Consider the following 16736-nt stretch of genomic DNA (forward strand, 5'->3'; position numbering starts at 1 on the left):
AATGCAGGGGTGCTCAATACGTCGATCGCGATCTACCAGCCGATCGCAAAGGTAGTATTGGTAGATCGCATTACATTATTTAAAAAAAAAAAAAAAATTTTTTTTTTTTTTTTGTGTCCTGTCCAGCTTCTCAGGCAAATCATATAGTTGATGTAGATGCCCATGTCGGCTGTTCAGATTTACTTTACAAAAGAGAAGTGTAGGATACTTCTCTTGTTGCCTTATTTGTATTTGACTTTATTAAATGTATTTATATTATCATTTAGTGCAGCCGGGCCGGAGCAGGAGGGGATAGAAAGAGAAAAAAAAGAAGACAGAGGGGGAAATTCTGGGGACAAGAGGGGGATTAGACAGAGAGACAAAAACAACAACAGCAAATAACAACAACAACAACAACAATAGAGCAACATCAGCAAATACGACATGTACAAATATGATGGTAAAAGTAATAGCAAATAAGCAGTTAGCGAAAAATAAAAAATAATACAGAAATAACCATGAGCATTATTACACTACAAATGGATCAATACAAATACCAATAGAAATAGCGCTATTAATAATGAACAATATCAATAATTGACCTCTATTATCAACAATACAGTTGTTTAAATGCAACAATACATATATGTAATGATAACTTGAGATACAAAAGAATGCAGAAAAATGGAAGGGGAGAAAGAGAAGCAACCTACATTAACCTTGTAGATTGTTATAGTCACAATAGGTTAAGCTTTGTCAGTGTGCCGTGTGTTACACCCAGTTTACCCTAGGGCAGGGGTGCTCATTACGTCGATCGCGAGCTACCGGTCGATCTCGGAGGGTGTGTCAGTCGATCACCAGCCAGGCATTAAAAAAATAGTCCTAAAAATGAGCGATCATAAATCTTCACAATGACGTAATTTTCGTCACTTGATTGACATTCACGGCACCCGAGGGTCTTCTGAGATGACACTGGCTGCTGCCATCTCATTAAAATTACCGACTGGAAGGCGAGAAACACTTTATTTCAACAGACTCTGGCGCCGTACCTGTCGTCAAAACTCCAAAGACCGACTGCACAGTTGCATAGTTGCGCTAACAAAATAGGAGTCTCAAAGCTGGCGTGCACAAGCTAGCAAGCTACGGAGTTTGCCGACAATGTATTTCTTGTAAAGTGTATACAAAGGAGTACGGAAGCTGGACAAATAAGATGCCAAAAACCAACCACTTTCATGTGGTATTGGACAGAAAGGAGGACTTTTTTTCTCCTCCATTCGAAAATGCGGACCTTATCAGCACCACTGTCTGATTCCTATCAATGCAAGTCATCAGAATCAGGTAATACACCAACTTATATTCTTGTCTTCATGAAAGAAAGGAATCTATATGTGTTAAACATGCTTGTATTATTTTTAAACACCTTTAACTTATTAACAATATTAACTATATGTGTTAAACATGCTTGTATTATTTTTAAACACCTTTAACTTGTTAACAATATTAACTATATGTATTAAACATTCTTGTATTATCATTAAACACCTTTAACTTGTTAACAATATTAACTATATGTATTTAACATGCTTGTATTATCATTAAACACCTTTAATTTTTTAACAATATTAACTATATGAGTTAAACATGCTTTCATTATCTTTAAACACCCTTTACTTGTTAACAATATTAACTATATGTATTAAACATACTTGTATTATCATTAAACACCTTTAATTTATTAACAATATTAACTATATGTGTTAAACATGCTTGTATTATCATTAAACACCTTTAATTTATTAACAATATTAACTATATGTGTTAAACATGCTTGTATTATCATTAAACACCTCTAACTTGTTAACAAAAACAAATATTTCATAAATAAGTAAATATAAATTTATATATATGAATGAGGTAGATCCCCACGACTTGATCAATTGAAAAGTAGCTCGCCTGCAGAAAAAGTGTGAGCACCCCTGGTTTAATGCATCCAGCGGTGGCATCACAACAAAATTAGGCATAATAATGTGTTAATTCCACTACTGTATATATCGTTATCGGTTGATATCAGAATCGGTAATTAAGAGTTGGACAATATCGGAATATCGGCAAAAAAGCCATTATCGGACATCCCTAATCAAGAGGATTTAGTCAAACATATATCAACGATAGGTCTGAGAAAGAAAAAAAAAAACCGAACCTATTCATTAATAACTTGTGAAATGGACTTACGCTGTGTTTCGGTTGGAGTGGTAATTGCTTTCGGTGACACCCAGTGATCACAAAAATGTATTAAGTTGAATTATGTGGACACATTTGTGACTGGATAATTTTTAATACGCTTCTGCCTTGGAGACTTGGTATGTGTAAGTAACATGCACCTCATTTTTTATTTATTCATCCATCCATCAATTTTCTACCGCTTGTCCCTTTCAGGTAGACAGATGACATTCACCCTCACATTCACACACTAGGGCCAATTATTAGTGTTGCCAATCAACCTATCCCCAGGTGCAGTCACAGGGAGAACATGCAAACGCCACGCAGAAAGACCCCGAGCCCGGGGATCGAACCCAGGACCTTCGTATTGTGAGGCACATGCACTAACCCCTGTCGCACCGTGCTGCCCTTTTTTAAATATTTGTATTTAATACTTGTTTATCTTGATAAATGTGCTGCTTTATTGTCAATGATGACCTATGTCTAGCTTGTGTGCTACTGTGTGCTTAGCTGTTGTGTAGCTGCTAGCTCCTAATAGCCTATTTGTTTACCTTTTTTAAACGACTCGACTAAAATACTAAGACTAAAAGACTTTGTGTGCTTATTAAAGGACATTTAGATGTTAGCTGGCTGCCCAATAAGTAAACACACTGCAGGACTGTTTGTAGTAAAAATAATATTGGAAAGTATAATCTAATATCGGAAAGTTTAGTCTGATACTTTGTGCTGATTGGACCGATATGTGATATCAATATCGGATCAGGACAACTATAGTGAGTTTAAAAGGTCAGTATGAATATGTATTACATTTGGAAGCCTCCCTTTGGCCCCCGGGTCCCACTTTGGGCTCCCCTGGCATAACCGCTTTAGATCTGGTTAATCGGGTGATGAAAAGTTTCAAATAAGCCCTTTTAAATCCGTCAAATGTTCAATGCACGTTCATCATTCATTTAAAATGATGAGAGACAAGGAGACGGGGACTTGTGGCCATTTGGGGGGGGAGTGAGAGAGCACCTAAAGAAGAGGAAAGGAAAGAATTAGAGGGAACAAAATGTAATTTGTCAGCCTATTCAGACAGCCAACGCCTGGAATGAGAATTAACAGAGGATGTAGGAGACTGCTCTTTAATTGGACAAGGCCACTCTTGACATTTCCAAGCTAAACTTCAGCAAAGAACAAGTCATAAATACAAATTATTCTCTTGGCAACCGGCGCTGATGGGCAGCTTTGCAAAGCACTTTTGTTTCTACCTTCATTTGCATTGTGGTTAATTTAACCCATGCTGTTAATACGAACATACTGGGTAATAAATCACGGTTACAAATGATCACTTTACCAAGTGTGAGCAAACACCCACTGAGGGGGCGTGTTTTCTTTATTACTACTCGTGTATTAAAATTAAATCTAGGAAAAAAAAAAACTGCGTCATCTAATGCAGGAGTCGGCAACCCGAAATGTTGAAAGAGCCATATTGGACAAAAAATAAATAAATAAATAAAATTGTCTGGAGCTGCAAAAAATTTAAAGTGTTATAATAAGGGCAACACATGATGTAAGTGTCTATATTAGCCTACTATCAAAATGACTTTAAAAGTCTGATATAAGTGTTATAATGAAGGCAACACAAGATGTAAGTGTCTACATTAGCTATATTAGCCTACTATCAAAATGACTTTAAAAGTCTTATATAAGTGTTATAATGAAGGCAACACATGATGTAAGTGTCTATATTAGCCTACTATCAAAATAACTTTAAAAGTCTGATATAAGTGTTATAGTGAAGGCAACACATGATGTAAGTGTCTATATTAGCCTACTATCAAAATGACTTTAAAGGCCTTACATAAGTGATATAATGAAGGCAAAACATGATGTAAGTGTCTATATTAGCTATATTAGCCTACTATCAAAATTACTTTAAAAGCTTTATATTTATAATGAAGGCAACACATGATGTAAGTGTCTATATTAGCCTACTGTCAAAATGACTTTAAAACTCTTATATAAGTGTTATAATGAAGGCAACACATGATGTAAGTGTCTATATTAGCCTACTATCAAAATCACTTTAAAAGTCTTATATAAGTGATATAATGAAGGCAAAACACGATGTAAGTGTCTATATTAGCTATATTAGCCTACTATCAAAATGACTTTAAAAGCCTTATATAAGTGTTATAATGAAGGCAACACATGATGCAAGTGTCTATATTAGCCTACTATGAAAATTACTTTACAAGTCTTATTTAGGTGATATAATGAAGGCAAAACATAATGTGTCTATATTAGCTGTATTAGCCTACTATCAAAATGACTTTAAAAGCCTTATATTCATAATGAAGGCAACACATGATGTAAGTGTCTATATTAGCCTACTATCAAAATGAATTTAAAAGCCTTATATAAGTGTTATAATGAAGGCAACACATGATGTGTATATTAGCTATACTAGCCTACTATCAAAATGACTTTAAAAGCCTTATGTAAGTGTTATAATGAAGGCAACACATGATGTGTCTATATTAGCCGACTATCAAAATTACTTTAAAAGTCTTATATAAGTGATATAATGAGGGCAAAACATGATGTAAGTGTCTATATTAGCTATATTAGCCTACTATCAAAATTACTTTAAAAGCCTTATATTTTTAATGAAGCCAAACATGATGTAAGTGTCTATATTAGCCTACTATCAAAATGAATTAAAAAGCCTTATATAAGTGTAAAAATGACGGCAACACATGATGTAAGTGTCTGTGTTAGCCTACTATCAAAATGACTTTAAAAGCATTATATATGTGTTATAATGAAGGCAACACATGATGTAAGTGTCTACATTAGCCTACTATCAAAACGACTTTAAATGTCTTATATAAGTGTGATAATGAAGGCAACACGTGATGTGTCCATTTTAGCCTACTATCAAAATGACTTTAAAAGCCTTATATATGTGTTATAATGAAGGCAATACATGATGTAAGTGTCTATATTAGCCTACTATCAAAATGACTTTAAAAGTCTTATATAAGTGTGATAATGAAGGCAACACATGATGTAAGTGTCTATATTACCTATATTAGCCTACTATCAATAATGCCTTTAAAAGTCTGATATAAGCGTTATAATGAAGGCAACACATGATCTAAGAGTCTATATTAGCCTACTATCAAAATGACTTTAAAAGTCTTATATAAGTGTTTTAATTAAGGCAACGCATGATGTAAGTGTCTATATTAGCCTACTATCAGGTAGATTGTGTACCCCTTTCAAAGATCACATTTAGTTCCCCATAAAACATTCACATGTTGAATGAGATGAAGTGTTTAACTTTCTGTCCGTAACATAAATATTTTTATTAGCAATTCTGTAGTGCTGTAACATCATTTCATGATTAATATTCAAAAAATAGCATTCTTAACAAATGACAGTAGAATAAGCACACTGATTGAGGAGTCACAGTAAAACGACCTGAAATTTACACTTTACGTGTAGTGTTGTCCAACTTTTTGTGTGGCCTTAAAGGGGAACATTATCACCAGACCTATGTAAGCGTCAATATATACCTTGATGTTGCAGAAAAAAGACCATATTTTTTTTTAACCGATTTCCGAACTCTAAATGGGTGAATTTTGGCGAATTAAACGCCTTTCTATTATTAGCTCTCGTTGTGATGTCACATCGGGAAGCAATCCGCCATTTTCTCAAACACATTACAAACACCGAGTCAAATCAGCTCTGTTATTTTCCGTTTTTTCGACTGTTTTCCATACCTTGGAGACATCATGCCTCGTCGGTGTGTTGTCGGAGGGTGTAACAACACGAACAGGGACGGATTCAAGTTGCACCAGTGGCCCAAAGATGCGAAAGTGGCAAGAAATTGGACGTTTGTTCCGCACACTTTACCGACGAAAGCTATGCTACGACAGAGATGGCAAGAATGTGTGGATATCCTGCGACACTCAAAGCAGATGCATTTCCAACGATAAAGTCAAAGAAATCTGCCGCCAGAACCCCATTGAATCTGCCGCAGTGTGTGAGCAATTCAGGGACAAAAGACCTCGGTAGCACGGCAAGCAATGGCGGCAGTTTGTTCCCGCAGACGAGCGAGCTAAACGCCCTGGATGTCTTGGCTCACACCGTCCCTTATGCCACCGAAGATGATCAAGAGAAGAATATCGACCCTAGCTTCCCTGGCCTGCTGACATCAACTCCAAAACTGGACAGATCAGCTTTCAGGAAAAGATAGCAGATGAGGGTATGTCTACAGAATATATTAATTGATGAAAATTGGGCTGTCTGCACTCTCAAAGTGCATGTTGCCAAATGTATTTCATATGCTGTAAACCTAGTTCATAGTTGTTAGTTTCCTTTAATGCCAAACAAACACATACCAATCGTTGGTTAGAAGGCGATCGCCAAATTCGTCCTCGCTTTCTCCCGTGTCGCTGGCTGTCGTGTCGTTTTCGTCGGTTTCGCTTGCATACGGTTCAAACCGATATGGCTCAATAGCTTCAGTTTCTTCTTCAATTTCGTTTTCGCTACCTGCCTCCACACTACAACCATCCGTTTCAATACATGCGTAATCTGTTGAATCGCTTAAGCCGCTGAAATCCGAGTCTGAATCCGAGCTAATGTCGCTATAGCTTGCTGTTCTATGCGCCATGTTTGTTTGTGTTGGCATCACTATGTGACGTCACAGGAAAATGGACGGGTGTATATAACGATGGTTAAAATCAGGCACTTTGAAGCTTTTTTTAGGGATATTGCGTGATGGGTAAACTTTGAAAAAAACTTCGAAAAATAAAATAAGACACTGGGAACTGATTTTTAATGGTTTTAACCATTCTGAAATTGTGATAATGTTCCACTTTAAACGCACCAGTGGCTAATTGCCATAGTGTATGTGTTGGTGCAGGTGAGAGAGAGAGCAAGCGGCTGCTGTTCATATAACAGATGACAAAGAGTTGCTTTTGGCTTGGTTTGTACGGTAGACTACGACCCGTTTTGCTAGATAAAAGTATTTTACACATTGTTTTGGTGTGGTTATGGCCGACAAACAATTTCGTTAAATAAAAACACCGATGGAATTCCTGTCCTCCTTAAAGTGTCTCCACAGACGTTACAATAATTTAACCGTGTTGACAAACATTGTTTTATCTGTTGTGGCCGCCTTTCGTCACCTGTTACCAGAGGTGGGACCAAGTCATTGTTTTGCAAGTCACAAGTAAGTCTCAAGTCTTTGCCCGAGTCAAGACAGGCAAGCCCCGAGTCAAGTCCAAAGTCAAGACTGGAAAGTCTCAAGTCAAGTCCTAAGTCCTGCATTTTGAGTTTCGAGTCCTTTCAAGTCCTTTTAACCACAGACTAATATATTAACACAGATTGTGTATGCTTTTCAAATGCTGTATTTATTTATTAAAACAAGTGCATTTTAAATTGCAGGAAAGAAAATTGTGCTGACATTGCACTTTATAATAGCACTATTAACCAGTCATTTTAAACATTAACTCATTCCTTTACAGAACAAACACATTGAAAAATAAAGTGCAAATGTACTTATTTGTACAAAAGTGTTAACATTGAAAAAACATGACATATACGTGAACATAACAAAAAAGTTGTACTTTTTATATGTCAGGGCCCTATGCTGCATTGCATTTGCAAAAGACCAAAATAGCCAAGAGTCTGTCAGTCATTTGTGCACGATGGGGGCGTAGTATGATGCCACCATGGCTGAAAACTCGCTCCACTGGAGCACTGGAGGCAGGCACTGCCAAGACTCTCATGGCCACTCGGAACAGTGAAGGAAAAGTCTTCATGTTCAATGCCCAGAACAAAAGGGGGAGAGAGTTGTTTTGGGTTGGTGCACTACTTGTAAGTGTATCTTGTGTTTTTTATGTTGATTTAATTTAAAAAAATAAAAAATAAAAAATATATATATTTCTTGTGCGGCCCGATACCAATCGATCCACGGACCAGTACCGGGCCGCGTCCCGGTGGTTGGGGACCACTGAGGTAAACAACCAACAGTATGTCAGAAAGCTAGCTAAAAAGAAAGAAGGCCACGCCCCGATGCAAGATGGCGCCAGTATGTGCTTTGGCCTGCCGTCTCTCGCTGTCAGCTCTGTTCGTTTTTGTGTTTTTTGCGTCTATTTTCGTCTCTGTCAGCTCACTGCTTGTGTATGACCGCCAAACACTGTTGGATCTTTGCCCCTCTCCCACTGATATGATCAACTTCGACGTTGGTTTTTCGACGTCCCAGTCAGCTTTTTCACCTGGCCGGATTCCTGCCTTCCTTTCCCGCCCCCTGGCTCCTCTCCCCCGGCGGAAGCGTCTCCGGCGCCGCGGTAAACGTGGCGGCCAGCTGGTGAAAGTTAGGGCACTCCTGGCCCGGCTTCCCGTGGCTCCCCGAAGGATGAATGGTGCGGTATCCGGTCTCCTCCTGCACCCACGCTCGCTCGATCCGATCGGCTCCTGGCTGGTTCCTATCGTTGGTTTGGAGGAAGAAGCTTGCCGTCGTCGCTCCTGCTGTCCCCGCCCCCGGAGGCGCGGGGTGGATCACCGCCACCTGCGGGCTGTGTGTCGGGCCCCACCCGGATTAATTGCGGCCTTGGACGTGCTGGCCCCCGCCAGGTTCGGTCTTGTGAACGCAAGATCTTTGACAAACAAAACTTTTATCCTGAAGGATTTCTTCACTTCCCGCGGACTGGACTTCCTCTGTGTGACGGAGACATGGCTGAGAGCCGGTGAGTCCGCCCCTCTTAATGAACTTCTGCCTTCGGAGTGTTCCTACTTTAATTCCCCACGGCCGTCCGGTCGAAAAGGAGGAGGATTAGCAGTCGTTTTTAAAAATGACTTTAAATGCCGTCAGATCCGCCTACAATCCTCCTTTTCAAGCTTCGAACTGTGCATGTTTGAACTGGGTCTTTCTGATGTCGTCCTGTGTGCCGTCATCTATCGACCACCCAAGTACCACAAAGACTTTATAACTGACTTTTCTGAACTTCTGGCTGAAATCCTGCCCAAATATGATCGTGTCCTTATTGTGGGTGATTTTAATATTCACACCTGCTGTCCAGATGAGCCGCTTTCCAGGAGCTTCCTGAATATAATCGACTCATTTAACTTTGTACAGTCTGTGTGTGGTTCTACACATGAACGCGGGCATACACTCGATTTAGTGCTCTCGTATGGTTTGTGTGTTTTTAATTTGGACATTTGCGACGCTGTGTTCTCTGATCACATGCCGATCCTGTTTGATATTGCCACGCAGTGTCCAGTTAAATTGTGCGCACCGCCCCAACGCTCTCGCATGTTTAATTCTTCGTCTCCTGCTCGGTTCTCCTCTATTTTTTTTACTCTTTGTGATGATAATTCTGCAGCATCTGTGTGTCTGAATACTGAAGAGTTGGTTTCTGGGTTCAACTCTATCTGTTCACAAACACTGGACACGATCGCGCCTTTCAAATGCCGCCGCGCTAAAGCCACGCCTCAACCCTGGTTGAATGACGTCACTCGGGCTGCCAGGCGCGTATGTAGAAGAGCAGAGAGAAAATGGAAAAAAGACAGGCTGCATGTGTCCTTTGCCATTTTTAAAGAAAGCCTGTTTTCCTTTCAGATGACTGTAAAAGCAGAAATTAATATATATCTATCTCAGATTATATCTTCTAACTGTAACAACCCCAGAGTTCTGTTTAAAACTATTAACACTGTCATTGATGCTCCCAAATCTGCTGGTTTTGATGCTTCTTTTGAATTCTGTGAAAATTGTCTCCATTTTTTCACTGACAAAATTGTGTCAACTAGAGCCAGTCTATCTCAGCCTTCATATGACCCTTCTGTTCCCCTGCATTTCTCTTCTGTTTTCCATCAGTTTGAGCCGGTGTCCTTTTCTTTTTTAAGTGACACAGTTAGTCATATGAAGCCCTCTGGTTCTCCTGCAGATGCCCTCCCACCTCGCCTGTTTAAGGAGGTACTTGCTACTATTGGATCAAGTGTCCTTAACATTATCAATAGTAGCCTCTCTTCTGGAATAGTTCCAGTAGAGTTTAAACATGCAGTGGTACGACCTCTACTTAAAAAACCCAGCCTCGACCCCTCTCTCCTCTCTAACTTCAGACCTATCTCTAATCTTCCATACATTTCCAAAATATTAGAGAAGGTTGTCTACAGTCAGTTGCTGCCCTTCTTAGAGGATAATGGTATCACTGAGCTGTTCCAGTCCGGTTTTAAAGCCCTCCACAGCACAGAGTCAGCGCTTCTAAAAGTTTTTAACGATATCCTCCTGTCCACTGATTCTGGTAAATATGTTGTCCTGGTGCTTTTAGATCTGTCTGCTGCGTTCGACACCGTCGACCACGCCACCTTAATCACTCGTCTTGAGAACTGTGTGGGCATTAAGGGCGCCGCCCTCAACTGGTTCCGGTCGTACCTAACCGACAGGAGTTTTTGTGTAAAAGTAGACAGTTTTATGTCGTCCACAGCTCCTTTACCACATGGGGTCCCCCAGGGTTCAATCCTTGCCCCAATTTTATTTGCGCTTTACCTTCTCCCCCTTGGTTCTATTTTTAGGAAGTACAGTATTGCATTTCATTTTTATGCCGATGATTGCCAGATTTATTTTCCCATGGCACAAAATAACACGGTTCAAAGTCTTATTGACTGCCTGCACGACATCAAAGTCTGGCTTTCAGCTAACTTCCTGAGCCTAAATGAAGACAAAACAGAAGTTATGTTGTTCGGTCCAAGTCGCTCTCCCTCCCCCAACGTTGACCTCGGCACTCTGACCCCGTATCTCAGCGACTCTGTCACAAACCTGGGGGTAAAGTTTGACTCAGATTTTAAATTCGAAAAACAAATCAGCAGCGTCGTTCAAAAAAGCTTTTATCAATTACGCCAAATAGCGAAAGTGAAACCGCTTTTATCAAGACATGATCTTGAGAAATTAATCCACGCTTTTATCTCGACTCGTCTTGATTACTGTAATGCCCTGTATGTTGGCATTAGCCAGGCCTCCCTCGCCCGCCTGCAGCTCGTGCAGAACTCTGCTGCTCGTCTGCTAACACAGACCCGCAGACGTGAGCACATCACCCCTATTTTAGCGTCCCTTCACTGGCTCCCTGTGCGTTACCGAATACATTTTAAACTCCTTTTATTTGTTTTTAAATGTCTAAACAACCTCGCGCCAACCTATCTCTCCGACCTCCTTCAGCCTTACTGCCCCACCCGATCCTTAAGATCAGCCGATCAGCTGCTGTTGACGGTCCCTGACACAAGGCTGAAGCTTAGAGGTGACAGAGCTTTCGCCGTTGCTGCTCCCAAGCTCTGGAACGACCTACCCCTGAGTGTTAGACAAGCCTCCTCTCTTCCTGTTTTTAAATCTCTCTTAAAAACATACTTTTATTCCATGGCTTTTAACACTGAGTGATATCCATCCTGCAATGGCGCCCCATAATACACCTGCTGTGATCCTGTTTTTATGTTTTTATGTTTTTATTAATTCTATTTTAATTATTTATTTTTTATCATGTTCTGTTTGTGTTGTGTTGTGTTTGCTCGGTACTCGTTTTATCTTTTAACCTGCTCATTGTACAGCACTTTGGCTACCCCTGTGGTAAATTTTAAATGTGCTTTATAAATAAAGTTGATTTGATTTGATTTGAAAACGGTACACATATTCATAATATAGTATACATTTTAACTGACCTTTATTTGACTATTTTTGTCTTTTTTTTAGGTGGCTAAAATACGCGGTGCTGCTGACCGCCGTCTAACGTTACGTGTGATATATTGACTAACGTAACCCTGCTTAAAAAAATCACTGACCAAAAAGTATGAATAAGGTAGTGAACTGCAACAGATTCCCGTGTTTGCAATAACGTTATAACGTTAGCAGTGAGTTTACAGCCTCACTGATTTAACTACACAGCAAATAAAAGTCACGTTACTTAGCCAATAAACGTTATCTTACATTCAAAACTTACCGTTCTTTGTGCAACTTCAAATGCCGGACGAAGTTGGAAGTTGTTGCCTCTCCATCAGTAATTTTCTAACCGCATGTGTTGCATACTGCAAACCGTTTTGTGTTGACCACCTCGTAATTTTTATACCCAAACGAAATTATTTTAGGTATCATTTTTTGTTCACTGGCGTGTGGTTTGGACATGTCTTCTTCGTTGGTTGTCCTGCAATTTGATTGGATGAATGCTGTGTGATGAAAACAAAGTAGATCTAATTTAATTGGCTGTTGTACTGAGACCACACCAGCTGACACACGCAACGCTGATAGACAAGTACACCATGAAAAATACGGAGCGCTCCCGAATAACTTTTTCATCTTTGGGTTTTGGGGAAAGTAGCAAGTCATGTCAAGTCATGTCAATTCAAAAGGCTCAAGTCCAAGTGAAGTCACAAGTCATTGATGTTAAAGTCTAAGTCGAGTTGCAAGTCTTTTTACATTTTGTCAAGTCGAGTCTAAAGTCATCAAATTCATGACTCGAGTCTGACTCGAGTCCAAGTCATGTGACTCGAGTCCACACCTCTGCCTGTTACTCACAGTTGCATTGCAATATCATACGAAACAAATTATTTGTTTATTTTGTTTAGAGTGGGATTTGATTTTGTGCGCGGCATAGATTTGCTGTGCGCAGAGGACTCGTGAGCAGTGCGCAATTGCGCAGGTGCGCACCTTAGAGAGAATGTTGACCACACAATTGATATCAGAAATTTCAAGTATATTGATCTGTGCTTGGTAAGTTTGCCCTACGGCAGATATGCATCGATCCGAGGTCGTTTTTAAAAGGAATCGATTGATACTCATCCATGCGGACTGGACACTGGCCGAGAGTTTGTGGGCGGCCGAGGGTGGAGTTGGCTCTCTTGGTTGCTTTGTTGGGTCTGCTCCGGTCTCTGGCCATGCTCCCCCTGCCCCAGCAGACGATGGCGTGGAACACCGCAGAGGCCACCACAGTGTATATGTTTTTTTTGTCGTTTTAGTTTTATGGCTGTGTGTAGAAGTGGCAGCTCTGCTCTTTTAATGTCTCTAATGCCCTTTGTGTTCTTTGATGTATCCCTTTTACACACATATTTATGTGTAGACTTAGACTTAGACTAGACTTAGACTTCCTTTTTATTGTCATTCAAATTTGAACTTTACAACACAGATAAGAACGCAATTTCGTTACATAAGCTCATGTAAGTGCAGGATAAAAAAAGCAATACGGTGCATATATAAATAAATTAATATATATAAATAATATATAAATATATATATATATAAAATAAATAAATACATATAAATATATATAAATAAATAGATTACTGTACAGATAAATATATTGCACTTTTTCACATGCGTCCACGTTTATGGATGTATGTTATATTGTCTTTTTTATTCCAGCAAGTTAATCCATTTTGGGGGGAGTTGAGGGGATAATTTAATTATGATGCGTTCAAGAGTCTTACGGCCTGAGGGAAGAAGCTGTTACAGAACCTGGAGGTTCTGCTTCGGAGGCTGCGGAATCTCTTTCTAGAGTCCAGCAGTGAAAACAGTCCTTGGTGGGGGTGGGAGGAGTCTTTGCAGATTTTCTGAGCCCTGGTCAGGCAGCGGCTTTTTGCGATCTCCTGGATAGGAGAAAGAGGAGTCCTGATGATCTTTTCCGCCGTCCTCACCACTCTCTGGAGAGACTTCCAGTCTGAGGCATTGCAGGCTCCAGTCCAGACAGAGATGCTGTTGGTCAGCAGGCCTCTGTAGAATGTGGTGAGAATGGGGGGAAGGGAGCTGTGCTCTTTTCATCCGACGCAAAAAGTGCATGCGCTGCTGAGCTCTTTTTACAAGAGCTCCGGTGTATTGGGACCAGGTTATATTGTCAGTTATCTGCACCCCCAGGAACTTGGTGCTGCTTACTACTTACTACTTGTGCTATGACTATGACATTTTTTGCCCCTTGGCCTCAGTCTGGACAGTCAGGGGCCCAGGCTTAGACTGAATATTTTTTTTCTCAACCCCCCCCCAACCGTTTACCTGTTTCTCACCTTTTTTGTAAGGGGCGCCGGAAGTTGGCAGACGCGTCAGCGATCCTATTCTGTCTCCCTGTAATGTTTGTCTGCCCTTGAATGGGATTGTGCTGAAATTCTTAAATTTCCCCTCGGGGATTATTGAAGTATTTCTGATTCTGATACTAGAAAACATTGGATTTAAGAACAGCATACTTTATATGAAGTTTATCACTTTTAAAAGTAAGGATGTTAAACTTTAAGTACATTTGTCCTATCTGTGATTTCATCAAAACAAAAATGGCGGTAAACTACAACAAATGTCACAAGACAACACAAACAATGTTCAGCTACAACACTATTGCAAAAGCCACGACAAACACAAGCGACACAACACAACAACTTAAAGCTGCAACACAACTTCAAGCCACAAAAGACGCGACCGACAAAACGGAAGTAACAGCGGAGCAAGTCACGGCGACGCGCCGACTTTCGCATCACAACGACATGAAGTGTGACACACTGCACGCAACTGGCACACAAGGAGAAGTAATTTCACCGGTGGCCTTGTGGTTAGAGTGTCCGCCCTGAGATCGGTAGGTTGTGAGTTCAAACCCCATCCGAGTCATACCAAAGACTATAAAAATGGGACCCATTACCTCCCTGCTTGGCACTTGGCATCAAGGGTTGGAATTGAGGGTTAAATCAACAAAAATGTTTCCCGGGCGTGGCCACCGCTGCTGCTCACTGCTCCCCTCACCTCCCAGGGGGTGATCAAGGGTGATGGGTCAAATGTAGAGAATCATTTTGCCACACTTTCTGTGTGTGTGACAATCATTGGTACTTTAACTTTAACTTTAACCAGAAATACAAGAGATGGATGAAGGAGGCTATAGAAATGAGGAAGTGAGGGATCAACACCATCAACAGTGATGAGGGGGCATACATGTTTCTGCACACCTGGGACACTGTCCGTCATCGACGATGCCAGGGCCCAGAACAAAAACTGTATGGTCAGGTCGGGGAACTTTATTTAGCAGGTAAATCTACTGTTAAAATGTTGGTTACTTCAGTTTGATTGAAAAATGCTTCAATATTGAAAATGAGAGCAGAAAAGGTTTCTTCTGGTTAGTGTTGGTTGCACTTTATTAAAATAAGATGAGAATGTGTTGCTATTAATTGTTGTTTACTTGCTTGTTTCTGTCCATAATTAATTTTTACACAAAAAATAGCAGGAATATAGGAAACTTCACCTGCAGTGTTCAATATATTTATTTCAAAGTCACAGGGCTTGATTATTTGTTATTTTTTTTCTAAAAAGTTCAAAAACGAGGATCCATTCTCCATCATTCATTTCTTCTCCTTCTGGACTGGCCGAGCTTGCTGGACTCTCTGCCTGTGTGCCTGCTGGTGACTGTGGAGTCCAAGATGCGTGTGGAAAAAGCCGGGGGCAGTCTTGGCACGGAAGTGTTGGAGGTGGACGGGGTAGCAAAAGACTTTGCCGTCTCATTGGGCGCTTCTTCTCTGCTGCTCGTGCTCACTCGGTCTCAAGTTTCTGAGCATCGGTGACGATTGGGCCACACCAGGCAGAGCGGTCCACTGCCAGGGCCTACCAGTTGTCTACTGCCAGGGCCTACCAGTTGTCTACTGCCAGGGCCTACCAGTTGTCTACTGCCAGGGCCTACCAGTTGTCTACTGCCAGGGCCTACCAGTTGTCTACTGCCAGGGCCTACCAGTTGTCTACTGCCAGGGCCTACCAGTTGTCCACTGCCAGGGCCTACCAGTTGTCCACTGCCAGGGCCTACCAGTTGTCTACTGCCAGGGCCTACCAGTTGTCCACTGCCAGGGCCTACCAGTTGTCCACTGCCAGGGCCTACCAGTTGTCCACTGCCAGGGCCTACCAGTTGTCCACTGCCAGGGCCTACCAGTTGTCTACTGCCAGGGCCTACCAGTTGTCCACTGCCAAGGCCTACCAGTTGTCCACAGGAATCCTGCTCTGTTTTAGTAGTTGTTTGAACTGGTCTTTCTGCCGTATCTTGTGTCCCCCTAGCAGTCTAGAACCATGGGCCAGTTCACCAAACAGGGTCTGTTTGGGGAGGGACTACTCCTCATTATGGTTTAAATGACAGAGGAAACGCAGCTGGTTCTTGGCGATGATCGCTTCCATGCTCGGGAGGCCGGCACATGTTAGAGCATCATTGTTCGACCGACAAATCAAACTCAGCTTCTTCTACGCGACTGTGGAATCTGTTCTCCTATATGGCAAGTGAATGCTGGACCCTGAAGCTAACACTGCAGAAGTCTCAAGACGGGTGCTACACCAGAATGCTACGTGTAGTACTCAACATCAGAAAGAGTACCCATGTTACCAACGAGAATTTGTATGCTGGAAGGGTGAGCGACAAAAAAGCAGCCTGGAGAATGAGACAAGCAGGACACTGCCAAAGACACCAAGATCTGCCAGGCAGCAAACTGGTACTGTGGGAGCCAACACATGGGCACCGGTCACGAGGACGTCCCACTGTAACTAACCACTCCACTGACAC

General features: G+C 41.2%; 1 long non-coding RNA gene across 1 annotated transcript in view; it reads right to left on the minus strand.

The window, feature by feature from the left end:
- Positions 1-3184: 3184 nt before the first annotated feature.
- Positions 3185-16736, minus strand: part of LOC140679394 (uncharacterized) — a 40726-nt gene continuing 27174 nt past the window's right edge. Inside the window, exon 3 of the long non-coding RNA XR_012050809.1 lies at positions 3185-3213. This is a non-coding gene — a long non-coding RNA (uncharacterized lncRNA). The remainder of the gene's footprint in view (positions 3214-16736) is intronic.

Source organism: Nerophis lumbriciformis, linkage group LG14 (genome assembly GCF_033978685.3).
Source record: "Nerophis lumbriciformis linkage group LG14, RoL_Nlum_v2.1, whole genome shotgun sequence".
In the NCBI taxonomy this organism is placed as follows: Eukaryota; Metazoa; Chordata; class Actinopteri; order Syngnathiformes; family Syngnathidae; genus Nerophis; species Nerophis lumbriciformis.